The sequence below is a fragment of the Cebus imitator genome, unplaced genomic scaffold, assembly GCF_001604975.1.
Source record: "Cebus imitator isolate Cc_AM_T3 unplaced genomic scaffold, Cebus_imitator-1.0 Scaffold751, whole genome shotgun sequence".
Classification (NCBI taxonomy): Eukaryota; Metazoa; Chordata; class Mammalia; order Primates; family Cebidae; genus Cebus; species Cebus imitator.
The window spans coordinates 164,631-181,849 of record NW_016108066.1 but is presented as its reverse complement, the minus strand read 5'-3'; the positions used below and the strand labels follow the sequence as shown (position 1 = coordinate 181,849).

The 17,219-nt window shown below is 46.2% G+C and overlaps 1 protein-coding gene across 6 annotated transcripts in view; it reads left to right on the top strand.

Annotated features, from left to right (window-relative positions):
- Window positions 1-17,219, top strand: part of LYRM9 (LYR motif containing 9) — a 68,961-nt gene that overhangs the window by 3,538 nt on the left and 48,204 nt on the right. For 3 of the 6 annotated variants that reach the window (XR_005198472.1, XM_037735212.1, XM_017519497.2), the window contains exon 1: window positions 6,705-6,805. The exons of 1 other annotated variant lie outside the window; for it this stretch is intronic. The gene's annotated coding sequence lies outside the window, so the exon portion shown is untranslated. Of the gene's footprint in view, window positions 1-6,702; window positions 6,806-17,219 lie in introns of those variants that run through there. 2 more of the 6 variants (XM_037735210.1, XM_017519495.2) reach the window with 1 other exon arrangement.

The window sequence follows — 17,219 nt, the reverse complement described above, 5'->3', positions numbered from 1 at the left end:
AATGGCGCGATCTCGGCTCACCGCAACCTCCGCCTCCTGGGTTCAGGCAATTCTCCTGCCTCAGCCTCCTGAGTAGCTGGGATTACAGGCACGCACCACCAGGCCCAGCTGAATTTTTGTATTTTTAGTAGAGACGGGGTTTCACCATGTTGACCAGGATGGCCTCGATCTCTTGACCTCGTGATCCGCCCGCCTCGGCCTCCCAAAGTGCTGGGATTACAGGCTTGAGCCACCGCGCCTGGCCTCATTTGTTTTAATGAATGGAGAAACCCCATAGCCCAGTGCTTGGGAACCCCTAGCCCAGTGCTTGTCTGACTTTGATGTGCCTGGAAACCATCTGGGGATCTTGCTAAATGCAGATTCTGATTCTGCAGCCCCAGGTGGGAGATTCTGCATTTCTAACAAGCTCCCAGGTGAGGCCCAGGCTGCTGGCCCATGAATCCCATTTTGAGTAGCAAGGCCCTGGACCACCTTGGTATGTTGCTTAGAATGAACAGGTAGAAAGGGGGCAATTAATGAAGCATGAGAGAGGGGATAACTGTAGGAACAAAGATTTGAGGAACACACAGGGATTGAATTCAGACAACCAGCAGAAAGATCGGTTTTTCTTTCTTTGTTTCTTTTTTTTTTGAGATGGGGTTTCACTCTTGTTGCCCAGGCTGGAGTGCAATGACGCCATCTCGGCTCACTGCAACCTCCACCTCCAGAGTTCAAGCGATTCTCCTGCTTCAGCCTCCCAAGTAGCTGGGATTACAAGCATGCACCACCACGCCCAGCTAATTTTGTATTTTTAGTAGAGATGGGGTTTCTCCATGTTGGTTAGGCTGGTCTTGAACTCCTGACCTCAGATGATCCGCTCACCTTGACCTCCCAAAGTGTTGGGATTACAGGCATTAGCCAGCACGACCCAGCCAAGAACCAGTTTTTCAAAGGCAGAAGGAAACTTTCCACAGCGTATCAGGAAAGAAGGGGAAGGAGTGAGAAGATCTGATGGTGTCTATCTTTCAATGAGGTCCTCAGCTGAGAGTGAGGGTGGAGGTGGGGTGTGGGAGTTCTGAGAAACAGAGTTATTTTCTTCCTCGGCAGCATCCATTATGCCTTTGAGGTTTGGATCATAAATTTAAAGTAAAACCCATCAGCTCTGTTGTATAATTTTCTCAGCATTAATCTACTTGAGTGCAGGTCAGAGGAGGAGGATGGTAGATCATCCAGAGTGAGTGTGACAGAGGCCAGGAAGAACCAAGGAGTTGAGGGTGTTGGTGAGGGGGAGATTTTATTTATTTATTTTTATTTATTTTATTTTATTTATTTATTTTTTTTGAGACAGAGTTTCGCTCTTGTTACCCAGGCTGGAGTGCAATGGCGCGATCTCGGCTCACCGCAACCTCCGCCTCCTGGGTTCAGGCAATTCTCCTGCCTCAGCTTCCTGAGTAGCTGGGATTACAGGCACGCGCCACCATGCCCAGCTAATTTTTTGTATTTTTAGTAGAGACGGGGTTTCACCGTGTTGACCAGGATGGTCTCGATCTCTTGACCTCGTGATCCACCCGCCTCGGCCTCCCAAAGTGCTGGGATTACAGGCGTGAGCCACCGCGCCCGGCCGAAGGGGAGATTTTAATGGTTGGCTACAGGAAGTGAGGCCCAGGCACTGGTTGGTATACAGCTACTCAGTTCCGGCTCTCACTCATGGGGCTCTAGTGGGGAGGCAGATATGACTGAGATAATCACACAAATGCATATCTGTCTACATGTACCCACACATATGTATGTGTGCATAATATGTAAATGCCCATGTATGTGTAACTAGCACAACTGTCAGTGCCCCACCCATAATCCCTTGCACCTTACCACTTCGGTACACCTGGCTGATTTCCAACTGCCAGTGTCTGTATCTCTTTGCCTGAAAGCATGGCAGGCCAGAAGTACCAGGGAGTTAGTGCCCCCTGAGAGCATTGTTTGGTCTGTAACTTAACAGGAATTGGTGTATAAATACTCCAGGATGGGATAACCAAGGTGTGTGTTCCACGCTGGTTTCCCGGCAGGATGAAGCTCAGTGGTACCTGGTGGTAACTTGCTTGGGAACGCTCTCTACAGGCTGCCTTCTTTTCCTTGCCTCACTTCCCCCACTTACTTTTATTTTGGTGGGGAGGGGGCGGGCGGGGAACAGAGTTTCGCTCTTGTTGCCCAGGCTAGAGTGCAATGGCGCCATCTCGGCTCAGTGCAACCTCCACCTCCAGGGTTCAAGCGATTCTCCTGACTCAGCCTCCCGAGTAGCTGGAATTACAGGCACCCACCACCATGCCCAGCTAGCTAATTTTTGTATTTTTAGTAGAGATGGGGGTCTCACCATGTTGGCCAGGCTGGTCTCGAACTCCTGACCTCAGATGATCCACCTACCTTGGCCTCCCAAAGTGCTGGGATTACAGGTGTAAGCCACCATGCCTGGCCTCACTTCCCCACTTTCTTACTGGGTGTTTTCTAGAACCACCTTTCAAATAAACTACTTGCTCTCAAATCCTTCCTTCAGGGGCTTCTCCTGGGGGGAATCCAAATTGAGGTATGTGTAACTATAAACTGTGATGCATGCCATGGAGAAAAGTACAGGCTACTATTGTGTGGGACCTCCTCCAGTATGGGGTGGGAGTGTGGATGTTAGGGAAGGTGAGGAAGAGATCTATTAGCCGGGATCTAAAGGAGGAGCAAGGTGGAAGGAACATGGGACACAATGAGTGTCTGAAAGGCCACTGTGGGCTGCCACAGAGGACAGGGACATGGATGGAAGCTTACAAGACCAGACCCTGGAGGGTCTCATAGGACGTGGTAAGGAGTTTGGCATATGTATTCAGCGAACACCGAGAAGCCATTAAGGGGACTGCAGCAGGACGGTGACAAGATTATACCTGCCTCTAACCGTAAGTGGAGAAGGACTGGAGAGCCTGCATGGCCAGGACAGAGTTCATAGGGTCTTGCAACTATTAACAACCTATTTGACTAACCAGAACACTCTGTTTTCTGGCCAAGCCAAAAAATGGTTTCCCTTCATCAATGTTGCGCTTTTTTTTCCCCCTGGGCTGCTGCACTTAAAACTCTTATCAACCTTTCTCTTGGAGACAGCACCAACAGGATAACTCCCTTCTACTTGTTCTCATTCTCCGCTTCCCTCATGTTCACGCTGTCCTCTCTTTCCTTCCCTTCTTCATCCCTTGGTCTCTCCTCTTCTTCAAATTATCCTATTTAGTAAAGTTGATTATTTCTTTCAGTCTCCATTTGTCTCTGGACATCGCAAGGCACTGCAGATGTAGTCAGCGGAAACAGAATTACATTTTGTGAACAAGGTAATTTTAAAGTGGATCTTTAGTCAAATGCTGTCAAAATGCAAAAAAGAAAAATGTTCCGCCGGGCGCGGTGGCTCAAGCCTGTAATCCCAGCACTTTGGGAGACCGAGGCGGGTGGATCACGAGGTCAACAGATCGAGACCATCCTGGTCAACATGGTGAAACCCCGTCTCTACTAAAAAACTACAAAAAATTAGCTGGGCATGGTGGCGTGTGCCTGTAATCCCAGCTACTCAGGAGGCTGAGGCAGGAGAATTGCCTGAACCCAGGAGGCGGAGGTTGCGGTGAGCCGAGATCGCGCCATTGCACTCCAGCCTGGGTAACAAGAGCGAAACTCCGTCTCAAAAAAAAAGAAAAAAGAAAAATGTTCCCAAGCACGTGGACTCCTTTGGTGATATTGCCACATACATGTCCAGCATGCACTTGAGTTTTTTATGAAAAAGAAATTCCATTCCAAAGGTGGTTCATGCAAAAAATTATGTGTATGTGTGTGTTTTTTACAATTTGAAATCATGAGACATTGAACATATTTTCAAGAGATTAAAAGAGTGGGGACATATTCCGAGATGACATACATCTGATAACCAATGTGGTTTCACATGTGGTCACTGTAAATAAACTGCTAGAGAACACACTAGAAACAGAGAATGACATGTACCAGTCAGCAAAGTTGAATTTATGCTGCTGCAGAAAGTAACATAAGACAGAGAACCAGGAAGGCTGAAACCCAGGCTATAAATTTATCTCCAAGGGTATGTTGTAAATAGTCACAATTGTACCTTTTTTCCTTTTGTGTTCCTTTTTATAAAAATCTTGACATCCTTGCTTATCCCCTTTTTCACCCAGCAATTAAAGAAAAACAAACTAGATGTCTGAGATTTCACATAACCTTTTATACTCAATATTTTTATTGTCTTAAAACAAATCTTGAGTAGTCAGCAAGGGTTGTGTTTGCAATATGGTGGGGTAAGGAAGATCTGTTCATCTGGTTTTCCATTTTTGCCGCTGGTGTCCTCTTCTGGCATATTCACCCATCACCCCATGCCCCTCACCCTGTGTTCTGGCAGGATTTGAGACATGCAAATTGCAAACTGGTAAATAGCAACTTTGCATATTTTGAATAGAAGAGAACAATGTGGTACCACTCATTCTGTTCTTAGGGAAATCTGAGATAATGGGGAGCAAGATGGAGGGCAGACTGAGGGTCCTAAGTATTTTCTCCAAAGTGTTTATTATGTTTATTAAACTTATTGTATACTGATGAATTAATGTGAATTATTTACATAGTCAACCTTGGAGACAATAACCTGATTTAGTCACAGGATGCAAATGTTATTTCTCTTTGAAATCTAAAAACAGGTTTAAACTGGAAACATCAGGACTTCTTTCTTTCCCTACAAATATCCGCTACAAACCTGCAGTTGTCAGGCTAAAAGATGTATGTCAGAAATCAAGAGAATGTGGTGATGTATTTCTCAGGACAGTCAATAAACTCCCCAGTGCAAACATGTCCCCTGGACAGTGGGTGACTAATTTCTCAAGTAAAAAGTCTTTCTATTTTGTTTACCTGTAAATATCATGCGTTGTCTGACATAAGGGCGTTCACCTGCTAAAATTGCAGTGTATAGGAGAATGACATGGTAAAAATGGTCAGGGTTTCGTTAGATAAGGAGCCTGGTGTCATTTAGTGAATGGTTGGACTAGTAAGAATTCTTTCATTTTACTATTGAAGTGCTAAGAACCTAAGGTTGCTGTCAAGTTAAAAGGTTCAAATTCAATTATTTTCAAGTCTGAATTTCTATTGTGACTTAGGAAAAAAATCAGCGACTGTTCAAGTCTCTCCTACTTTTGATTAATTTTTTTCTTAGTGTTTGGATGTTTATGAGGCATTTTTGTGAAAGGTAAAATCTTGTGTGCTTGTAAAATTGGAAGAGGCACAAGTGATTCCGAAGGTGGAGCCTTTCGGAGGTAAAGCAAACAGCTTGCATCTTGAATATTTTATGATATCTAGGTATTAGAACCATGTTTCTGATGCAGGAACATAGCGATCTAGGAACAAAAGGGAGATGAGAGGAGAGAACAGACTGAAATTTCTTAAAAATATTAAATGATCCTCAGACTGAGCACAGGGTGGATGACGTTACTGCAGATTGTTCCTAATAAGAGCTGTAAAAGCTTAATAATTTATTGATTGGCTCTGCACTAATGATGTGCCCTTCATTATGCATGTGTAAATAAGAGGGCTGATTTATGAGGGTACAATTGTATCTTTCAGATATATTTGCCCAAGGCTACATGTTTAAAATAAATGGAGGCAATTATCTGAATTATTTCAAGGGAGGGAACCCCCCCCATTCCCATTCCCCACCCCCTATTTGAGGGAAGTCTGGTATGTTAGGTGAAGAGGAAAAAAAAAGAAAAAAGAGAGCCCTAAAGGGAGTTAGGAACAAAACGAAACTTCATCAAGAAATATCCCCTGATTCTCTTATCCTAAGAGAAGAAAAATAGATTCCCAGGTGCCACCAGGGAGCAATATTTTACTTAAAAAAAAAAAAAAGAAGAAGAAAAACGAAAAAATTATAAGAAGTTGTCCTGTGAAATCAATGGCACATGGAGTCTGTGAAGGAAATCAGCCTTTTCGTTACAAATAGGTTTAAAAAGCGCTGGAGAAGAGAGACGTGAACAGAAGCAATATTATCCACTAACAACCTAATTCCCGCTTAGACATCAGCAGAGAGATCAGCAGCATCATTGAACAGGGGTTTGTCTTAAGATAATGACTCATCTTTATTTCTTTCAGGATATAAAACTCGTATTTAAATCCATTCAGAGAAGCACTCGAGCTTTAAACATTAGAGAGCAGGGAGAGCCTATTTAATAAAACAGCATTATTTCATTTTCAAAGAATGATACTGGCAGTAGCTCTAAGTTTAAATTTTGTATTCTTTTCCTCAATTATAATTATAGATGGGTCTGAAAGGAAGCATGCTTATTACTGTCATACTTATTCTTTTGACAGGTGTTATGGGACTGTAATTTGATGAAATGATTCAAAACGCAGATTCCTATCCAAACACAATTCTTGTCACCAACAGGAGATGTTTAGGAAAAGTCCTCCAGCAAGCCTTCAGAGATCTTGAACACCCCTACTATTTTAGCACAATCCATATTCAGGGATAAGGAGGAGATCGTGCCTTTGGGGCTTATATCCGGTGTAGCAACAGCCAGAAGGCAGAGTGGGCGTTTGAGGTAACAGGTAACGGAGGCTGTTGGTAGGGACAGGTTTCCTTTTTAACTGGGTGGAGTCGGTTTAAGGAAGAGGCACCCAGTAGGACCCCGAGTCCCGCGAGCGGCCGGCAGAGGGCGCTGGGCTCGCCTTCATCGGACAGGGGTGGTGCCGCTCCATCCCCGGGGCGCAGGCGCACTTGTTGCCGCGGCGGCGTCCGGGGCTGGCGTTCCCCTGGAGGCGGGTGAGCCGAGCCGCGTCGCGCAGGCCGAGGCCCAGGGAGGGGGCGCAGGGGCAGCGGCGGCCAGAGCCACGGGGCGGCGGGAGCGGGCTAGGGATGTGAGGTCCTCGAGCGTCCTCAGACCTATAGAAGACGTAAGGGCGGTCCGCGCTCTTCCCGGGAAGAGTCGGGTGCACCGGAGCGCGGCGCCCGGGCCTGACGCAGGCCTGGCCGGTCGGCCCCGGAGAAGCAGGAAAGGCCCGTGGCGCGAAGATGGACGCGGGAGGTTCGGGGCAGCCAGGGGAGCCAGCCTCCCAGAGGCTCGCGGCCAGGACACTTTTTGAGAGTGTTACCTCCACCGTCTCTCGGCCCGCGGCATCCGGTGGCCCGAGTAACCTTGACATGTTGATTTATGCTTTTTCGTAAGAGCAGGGCCTCGTGGCCGACACCCTTTCCCTCCTAGGATTGATCCTTTTTTGTGGTTGTTGTTTAAAAACAATTTTATTGAGATGTAATTTACGAAGCATACAGTTCACCCATCTAAAGTGCATAATTGTCTTTTTTTTTTTTTTTTTTTTTGAGACCGAGTCATGCTGTGTCGCCCAAGCTGGAATGCAGTGGCGGGATGTCAGCTCACTGCAACCCCAGTCTCCTGGGTTCAAGCGATTGTCCTGCCTCAGCCTCCTGAGTAACTGGGATTACAGGTGTGCGCCACCAAGCCCGGCTGATTTTTGTATTTTTAGTAGAGACAGGGTTTCACCATTTTGGTCAGGCCGGTCTTGAACTCCGGAACTCGTGATCCGCCTGCCTTGGCCTCCCAAAGTTGCTGGGATTACAGGCAATTCAGTGTCTTTTAGTGTGTTTGCAGCCTTCACCATAATGTTTTAGAACATTACCCCTCAAAAGAAACACCTCCTTTAGCTGCCATTCCCCCCTCCCATCTCCTCCCATTATCCCAGCCCTAGGCAACCACAAATGTACTTCTGTCTCTGTAGATTTGCCTATTCTGGATGTTTCATATAATGGAATCATACATTAAGTAGCACCTTGTGACTGGCTTCGTTCACTTAGCATAATGTTTTCTGGGTTCACCTGCTGTAGGCTCATGTTTCAGACAGTTTCCTACTTGGTTTACTTTCCTCTAGTAACTTGGGAATCAATCGACATCTATGGAACTTCTGTTATGGTCCAGGTACTACTAACTGTGGAGGAGTGACTAATACAGTATATATATTTTTCTTATAAATTTCATTTCACAGGTGTTGAACTAATGCAGTACAGTTTCTTGTCCTCCAGAAGCTTACAGTCAACAAGGAACAGATAGCCAAGTAAAACAGGAAAGGGGAAGATGTTCAAGGCTGGGTGTAGTGGCTCATGCCTGTAATCTCAACATGTAGAAGGCTGAGGAAGGAGGATCATTTGAGCCTAGGGTTTCGAGACCAGCCTGAGCAACTTAGTGAGACCTCGTTTCTATAAATAATTTTAAAAAATTAGCCAGATGTGGTGGCATGTGCTTGTGATCCCAGCTACTTGAGAGGCTGAGGTAGAAGAATTGCTTGAGCCCAGGAAGTTGAGACTGCAATGATCCCTGATCATGCCACTGTACTCCAGCCTGGGTGACAGAGTGAGACCCTGTCTCAGGAGAGAAATAAAAAGATGTTCAAGCTCTTAAGATGTGTCAGCACCCTGTGCTAGGCACTTTCCATATGTTAGCTACGTTGGTCTTTATAAAGCCTCTGTGAGATGGGTTTATTCTTTTTTTTTTGAGGTGGAGTCTATGCTGTTGCTCAGGCTGGAGTGCAATGACACGATCTCAGCTCACTGCAACCTTCGCCTCCTGGGTGTAAGCAGTTCTCTTGCCTCAGCTTCCTGAGTAGCTGGGATTACAGGGGACCACCACAACGCCCAGCTAACTTTTTTGTATTTTTAGTAGAGATGGGGTTTGTTCATGTTGGCCAGGCTGGTTTCGAACTCCTGACCTCAGCTGATCCACCCACCTCGGCCTCCCAAAGTGCTGGGATTACAGGCATGAGCCACCGTGTCCGGCCAACAAAACCCCTGTGAGGTGGGTTATTCTTTTCTCCAGTTTATAGTGGGGGAAGCAGAAGTCCAGAGAAGTCAACCAGGTTGCCCAGGATTACACAGCTAGTAAATGGCAGAGGTAGGCTTTTAAACTAGGGTTCTTTGTCTCTAAAACCTGCTCTATATTCTTCTGTCACGTCGATTGTAATCACAATAAGTGATTACAGAGTAGTGGGGTGACTGTAATAGAGGTGTGAACAGCATGGGATGAAAGCCTCAAGGAGGTGACCCAGAACTGGATCTTTAAGGATGAAGAGGAATTCTGGAAGCAGGTCAAGAAGTCAAGGTAGGGGAAGGAAGTATTGAAGTGCACAGCATGTTTCAGAGATGATATTAGCAATAACAGTTAGTAGTAAACATAGTGTGTACCAGGCAGGCATCATGATTAGTAGTCTAGGAGTGTTAATTTCATCTTTACAGTAGTCCTATTTAGGAAATACTATTAATTAGGTACCCCATTGACAGATAGGAAACAGACTTCAAGATAGAAGTTAAGAAACTTGTCCAATGTCCTAGAACTAGCTAGTGATAGAACCAGGATTTGAACCCACACTGTCTGATCCCAAAGTCCTCCAAGTTTAGTCTGTGGCTAAAATGCAGGAAGTGTGGGAAGGAAAGCAGGAGGGGAGATTGATGAGAGGGATTGAAACAGATCTCAGAAGGCTGTAGGTAGAGAACTCTCCACAGAGGTTTTGAGGAAGGGGAATGGCAAGGTGTGCTTTTTAGGAAGAGTTCTTGGGTGGCACTATGTGGATTGGGCTGGAAGGAGGGAGAACAGGGGTATTCGGATAGTCCCAGCCAGGTATGGGTACAAAGCTGGGAACCAAGGTGGTGCCAACAGGGACAAATGGGGCAGGGAGGGGATGAGGGGACTTGAGAGCCTTGACTGTGTCAGAGAGGGGCTGGAGGAGGCAGGGATTGCTGCCCTATTGCCAGCTTGGGAGAACACAGATGTGCAAGATGGAACCCTGGAGTGGGTGGGGGTGGGAAGCAAAACTACTCCATTCCTATTTTTCAACTTTCCCCGTCAAGAAGAGTAATTGCATATTTAAAAAATGGCCTGTGCAGGCTTAATTTAGCTTGTGTAAGTGCTCAAGAGGGCATAAATTCTGGTTATATTCTGCAGTTTCATTCTTTCTTTCCTTTTTTAATATATGACTTTTTCCCATTTATTTTAGGTTAGGGACATAGGTTAGGGAAAAGGACAGTGGGGTTGAATGGAACTGTAGGCCTGTTTCTTAACACCTGTGCCAGTGATACCACTTGGCATCCAGGAAATTCCCTTTGTAGCTTTATTTTCTCTTTTTAAAAATTCTGTCATATTCTCCTCTGGATTTGGTAAGAGCTTTGTGATTAAGCATTTCTTTAGTTGCCCCTTTCCTTTATCTGAGTAATTGATGTCAGCCTGGTGACTTTATTTCTGTTTTTGTTTTTGTTTTTTTTTCCAATCTATGTGTAGAGGGAAGCTGCAGATGATGTACTTGGGTTTCAGAAAGGCATGAAGCAAGGTTTTGTAGAGAAGATTGAGGAGTACTGGATAATAGTACAGTCAAATGCTTTTATAAATGCTTGAACCTGGTCTTGCATGAGCCCTGCCAGAGTTCTTTGTGGGTCCTTAGCCCTGATCTGTTTTTTGTTTGTTTTTCGAGGCGGAGTCTGGCTCTGTCACTCAGGCTGCAGTGCAGTGGCGCTATCTTTGCTCACTGCAACCTCTGCCTCCCGGGTTCAAGCAATTCTCCTGCCTCAATCTCCCGAGTAGCTGGGATTACAGGTGCATGCTACCATGCCAGGCTGATTTTTCTATTTTTAGTAGAGACAGGGTTTCACCATGTTGGCCAGACTGGTCTTGAACCCCTGACCTCGTGATCTTCCTACCTCGGCCTCCCAAAGTGCTGGGATTACAGGCGTGAGCCACCGCACCTGGCCAGGCAGGTCAGTGGTTTTATGGGTGGCTCAGACATAGCAGGTGGTTTCATGAAGCAGATTAAGGGCATAGTCTTTGGAATCAAATAGGCCTAGGTTCTATTCCTGGCCTTGCTCTATACTAGCCTCGTTGCTTCTGGCAAATTACTTAACCTCTCAGGGCCTCAGTTTCCTCATCTAAAAAATAGGACTAATGATGCCTACCTTAAAATATTTTTTGTGAGGATTAAATGAGGTAACATGAAAAGCCCTCAAACTTGGCATGTCCTGGATGAGAGCCATCAGCTTTGCAGAAGGCTCTGGGTTGGAGAGCTAGGTACACTGGACTGTTCATCTCTGTGGTCCTGGAGCTGGGTCCAGAGTAGTACATATGCTGGATGCTCTGAATGGCACGGTATAGTGGATTGATGCTTACAGTATATAGGGTTAATCTCTTTCTCTTTGTACTTACCTTGTGTGTACCTGGTATGTGACTGTTTCTGTGCTTTTGTTTTGTTAAATTGAGTTGGATAACATTCGGTCAGATAATAGACACTCCCCAAGGATGGTGGCAGATTGTGACTCTGGAATGATCTCATAAAATAAAAGATGGGAAACAGACTTAAGAATAGCTCATGGAGCCAGGCATGGTGGCTCACTCATGTAATCCCTCGGGAGGCCGAGGCGGGCAGATCATCTGAGGTCAGGAGTTTGAGACCAGCCTGGGCAACATGGAGAAACCCCGTCTCTATTAGAAATACAAAAATTAGCTGTGGGAGTGGTGCACACATGTAATCCCAGCTACTGGGAGGCGGAGACAGGAGAATCACTTGAACCTGGGAGGCGGAGGTTGCAGTGAGTTGAGATTGCACCGCTGCACTCCAGCCTGGGTGACAGAATGAGACTCCGTCTCAACAACAACAACAAAAGAACAGCTCATGGAAAAGTGCCTTTGAGCCAAATCCCAGGGCTACAGAGGGCCCCAGCAGAGAATGCAGTCTGAGCTGCATTTCTTGAATTCCCAGGTCAAAGGAGGTGACAGGGAGCTGGTCAGAACTGTTGTTTTCCCATGGGACAGCATGGTTAAGAATGGTATCAGAAATAAAGGTACATGCGTTCAGAGGAGGGCAAGTAGGATGGAGACACCTTGAGAGACAACAGCATGCTTACGTTGGGAAAAGGGGCTGGACTAGTTGATGGTGAATAATGAAAAGCTGGGCTTGCGGGTAGGTGAGAGAAGATTTTGTCCCAAAGAGTAGAGCTCAGACCAGGGAGTAGAACTTTACAGCGGGGATTTTAACTCAGAACCAGAGGGACTTTTCAGTAGCTTTAGCAGAGTGAAAATGGGGGACATGGCCGGGTACGATGGTTCATGCTTGTAACCCCAGCACTTTGGGAGGCTGAGGTGGGCGGCTGAACTGAGGTTTGAAGTTCAAGACCAGCCTGACCAACAAGGAGAAACCTCATCTCTACTAATAATACAAAAATTAGCCAGGTGTGGTGTTGCATGCCTGTAATCCCAGCTACTTGGGAGGCTGAGGGGGAATCACTTGAACCTGGGAGACGGAGGTTGAGGCAGAGGCTGTGGTGAGCTGAGATTGTGCCATTGCACTCCAGCCTGGGCAACAAGAGTGAAATTCTGTTTCAAAAAAAAAAATGAGAAAGAAACTGGGGGACTTGAGAGTTCCCTGCCACTTGGAGCACATGTAGCAAGGAAAGCTGAGTGACTCCCTGCCAGGTATGTTTCTAAAGCAATTTTTTATTAGAAAAATTTTTCAAATATATGGAAGTTAAAATAACAGCATGATGCTCACTCTTAACGCCTACCATCTGAGGACAGTCTTAACATTCTGCCCTATTTCTTCATCTTCCTCACTCTCTCTCTGTTGTCTTTTGCTGAACTATTTGAAAGGAAGCTGCAGACCTGATGACACATCACCTCTAAGTACTTCCACCTGCATCTCCTGAGAATACGGTTACTCTCCCACATAACCACATCTGTCCCCTAACCCAAGAAAATTAATCATTCACACTGTTGTTTCACATCCAGTGAAGACTTGCATTCATGAAGTTGATAAATCACTGTGACCCCCATATGGAGAATGGCTGGTGGGGCCTGAGGGCAGGTGGATAGGATTCCAACAATCTCAGCAAGAGCCTGAACTAGAAGCCTGACATAGAGTAATGCGGGGTGATGAAGACTGTTTTTAGGTAACCACAGGCCTACCACTGAGCCAGGTCGGTGAGGGCTTTCAGGAGATGCCAGACCACAGCGCTGAGAGTGGAAGAGGCAGGAGGTGGGCAGGAAGCAGAGAGGGGCATTGTAGGCAGAAGTAGGAGGATTCATTCAAAATAGAAATGGAATGTCTACCAGGATGGTTAATTTTATGTCAACTTGGCTGGGCCACAGGAGGCCCAGATATTTGGTCAAACATTATTTTGGGTGTTTCAGTGCAGGTGTCTGTGGATGAGATTAATATTTAAATTGTGTGATGGTGTAAAGCACACTGCTCTAATATCGGTGAGCCTTATCCAATCCATTGAAGGCCTCAATAGAACGAAAAGTCTAAGCCTCCCCTAAGAGAGGATTCTCTTGCCTGTGGCTTTCAAACTGGGACATCAGCTCTTCCTGGTTCTACAGCAGCTTCCAGCCTTTGTACTTGAACTGGGACATTGGAGCAGCAGATTTTGGACTTGCCAGTCTCCATAATTACACGAGCCAGTTCATTATAATAAACTCTCTTGCGCGCTCTCTCTCTCTCTCCCCACCCCCCCGTCACACACACACACACACACACACCCTCCTATAGGTTCTGTTTCTCTGGAAAACCCCAACTAATACGTCTACTCCATGCTAGACATTCTATCCCAGTGCTGAGACCATAATGGCAAACAGAGCATGGGCTGTCATGGAGTGTGCCATACAGGGCTCGGTTTGCCTGGACTAGGCTGTGGGTGGTGAGAGATGCAGATGAGGGGTAGGTATGGGCCAGATCGAGAGGGGCCTTGCGGCCATGGAAAGGAGCCTGGATTTTATTCTGTAAAAAAAGTGAGGAAAGACCGGTGCTTTCCACACTTCAGGACCCTCATGATTTTTGCCAGGTCCACATTTCAATTGCATTGTTATTTGTTTTATACAAAAAAAAAAAAAAAAAAAAAGCAACGTTTTTATGCTGCTGATAGAAAAACAAAACCAAAAAAAAAAATAATAATAATTTTATGCCCATTTGAAAAAACTGCCTTAGGCCATTAATACCTATGAAAACATATTTTTCCCCCTCATTACACATGAAAATAAATTTAAAATCATTATAATAAAAAATGCTGAAGCCGGGCGCGGTGGCTCAAGCCTGTAATCCCAGCACTTTGGGAGGCCGAGGCGGGTGGATCACAAGGTCAAGAGATCGAGACCATCCTGGTCAACATGGTGAAACCCCGTCTCTACTAAAACTACAAAAAATTAGCTGGGCATGGTGGCGTGTGCCTGTAGTCCCAGCTGCTCAGGAGGCTGAGGCAGGAGAATTGCCTGAACCCAGGAGGCGGAGGTTGCGGTGAGCCGAGATCGCGCCATTGCACTCCAGCCTGGGTAACAAGAGCGAAACTCCGTCTCCGAAAAAAAAAAAAAAAAAATGCTGGCCATATACTACTTAAATTAGTTTCAGGTATTTGTTCAACATTTTGGGAAAAGTTACCATGACTGATGGGAGTAGGAGTGGATATTGGGGGTTTGAGGAAGGACGGGACACCCTGAGATTTATGTTTTAGAAAGATTCACTCTGGCTGTTGGGCAGAGTAGATTGGCAGGAAATGGACTGGAAGACAGGGAGACCAGCTAGGGGCTGTTGCAGTTGTCCCAGAGAGAGGAGAGTCCGAACCAAGGGTGTGCAGTGGAGTAAGGAGGAGGGGACAAATGTGAGGGGCATTCAGAGATGAAATTTGATAGGACTTAGAAACCAGTGGCATGGAGATTGAGGAGAAGGAGGAACCTGGGTTGCTGGTGATGATTTTGGTTTGGTTGCCTGGGAAGATGGAGGAGCCATCACAGAGATGGGGAGCCAGGGTGCAGAGGCCACGATCAAGTCCAAAGGGCAGGGCAAGGGAGGCAAGTGTTGCCAGGGCCAGAGGCTTTCACTGCAGTTTTAGCAAAGATGCTATGAGGTTCATTGCCCCTTAAATAATAGCAAACCCACACTTTAAATTAAATTAAAACATTTTTAGTTTAGCTCTTCTAAGTGGACCCACACATGTATTCTCTACTAGTTATTACTGAGAATGACTAAGTATTATAATTGAGCTGAAAATAATCTGCCGCCCATACTTGCTGGGTTGGTTACTAAGTATTGCTTGAGTTTTTAAGTAATGAAACAAAGTTGTGCTCTTTCCAAATGTTAATTTTGAGGACTGCAGATGGTAACCATCTGTTCCGCGACTAGCATTTTACAATATTTGATTACTACTTTATATAGTTTGGGGAAGCCTGCCAGTGGAGTCTACCCATCAGGTTGGGAACTTCGGTGGTGTGTCTCCTGTGGTTGCTCTCATGGTCTTGGCCACCCTTGAATGGGTTCCCCTCTGATTTCTGGGCTAAAGCATATTGAGTTGGACTGGCACGGTCATGATTGATAGCAGGAGGAACTTGAGGAGCCCTGTCCTGTTCAACTCTTCCTTACAGCTGGAACCATCAGAGTGCATCGTGGAAGCATCTGTGAGGTCAGGATTGTCCGACAGTTAGTACCCTTTGGGTTACAAGTGACAGAACAACAAACCTCGGCTGCTTGAGTTGCTTAGGTTGGTCTCAAACTCCTGGCTTCAAGCGATCCACCCATCTCAGCCTCCCAAAGTGCTGGCATTACAGGCGTGAGCCACCACACCTGGCATAAATAAATTCTTTGGGCTTGTTTTTTCTTAGGGTCTCAGCTCTGCCTTCTGCTATGTGGCTGTGGTCTCAGGATTCTAGAGGCAGGATGGCTTCACTGAGAGAGATCAAATCCTCCCAGCATCAAGTTTAGTGCGAAGGAGCTAGAGTCCTTTCACACCACTTCTGCAGAGGTGTTGTGATGCTCTTTGATTGAACTAGCTAGCTTTTGTCACATGCCTGTGTGTGAGCCAGTCCTTGTACCCACGTGGATACAGATCTCTGATAGATTAGGACTGGATATAGTCCCACTCAGACCTTCTGAGTTGAGACCTGGGGAGGAGTGCACCCCAGATTGCACATTGGGGCTGTTACTAGAAGGGAGAATGGATGGTGGGGGTCAGACAAATATCTGTCCACTCCAGCATCAGAGCAAGAGTCAGGGAACCAGGAGGAATTGGCTAACATAGCTGAGGAGACACATTTATTGTTGCCGAGGAGATAATGTGCTGTAAATGGAATAAAGGAGCCTCTGGAACCAGCTAAGCTTCCCTTCTTAGTTTAAGGGCATCTGATAGATTTAGTTTCTGGTTCTTTTGGAGGGGGTGACAGGAGGGGGGTTGTCTTTTTTCTTGTATGTTCCTTTAAAACTAAGGCCAGTCACTGGGTCTCTTTTAGCTCCTTCATCTGGAACATAGAGGGTGTCTCTCTGTACAGAGGAGATAGTAGTTTCATTCTGTTTAGTTAACAGTGAGTGGAGCCCACTGCAGGCCAGGTGCTTAGCCCAGAGAGAGCCACAGGTGAGGTAGCAGATAAGTCCCTGGCAACACCGTGAACAGGGCTCTGCAGCCCCACAGAGGACAGGGGGAGCCCCTCTGTCTCCAGAGAGGAACGGCTTCCTGGAGGAAGGACACGGAGCTGAGCCTGGAACGATGAACAAGGCTCCTCACATGAAGGAGATGGGAAGGAGTCCGCGGCCAGGGAGCTGCACGTGCACTGAAAGGCACCATACTTGGTGGTTTGGGGAGTCTGGGAGCAGTTCCTGTGGCTGACTGGGATGTGCCCAGGACACTGATTCCAGTGCTCACTTGGTGTCGGTGTGGAGACTGGAGTGACAGGCTAGGGACTGGGATACCAGGTTCAGGCAGGAGCCTGATGAAAGCTTAGCAAGCCCATATGTTTTAGAACCTGCCATTTAAAACAATCTATACTCTCATCGTTCCCTTAAAAAAAAGGAGTTTAGGCTAGAGTTGTGGGTTCCTTAGAGAGAGCCTTAATATAGAGAAAAATGTGGGTTCTGCAGACACAAAAGAGAGTATGCTGTGTAATTCCATTTATACGAAACTCTGGAAAACGCACACAACTCTAGTGACAAAGCAGAGCAGCAGCTGCCTAGGGTTGGGGATGTCGAGAGGGCAGGAGGGAGGGATTACAAAAGGCATGCGGTAACTTTTGGGGATGATGGATATGTTCACTGTCTTGATTATGGTGCTCGCTTCTCCAGTGTGTACCTGTGGCTGCACTTACCAAATTACATACTTTATGAAGTTGGCTATATGTCAACTGTACCTCAATACAGCCTTTTTTTTTTTTTTTTTT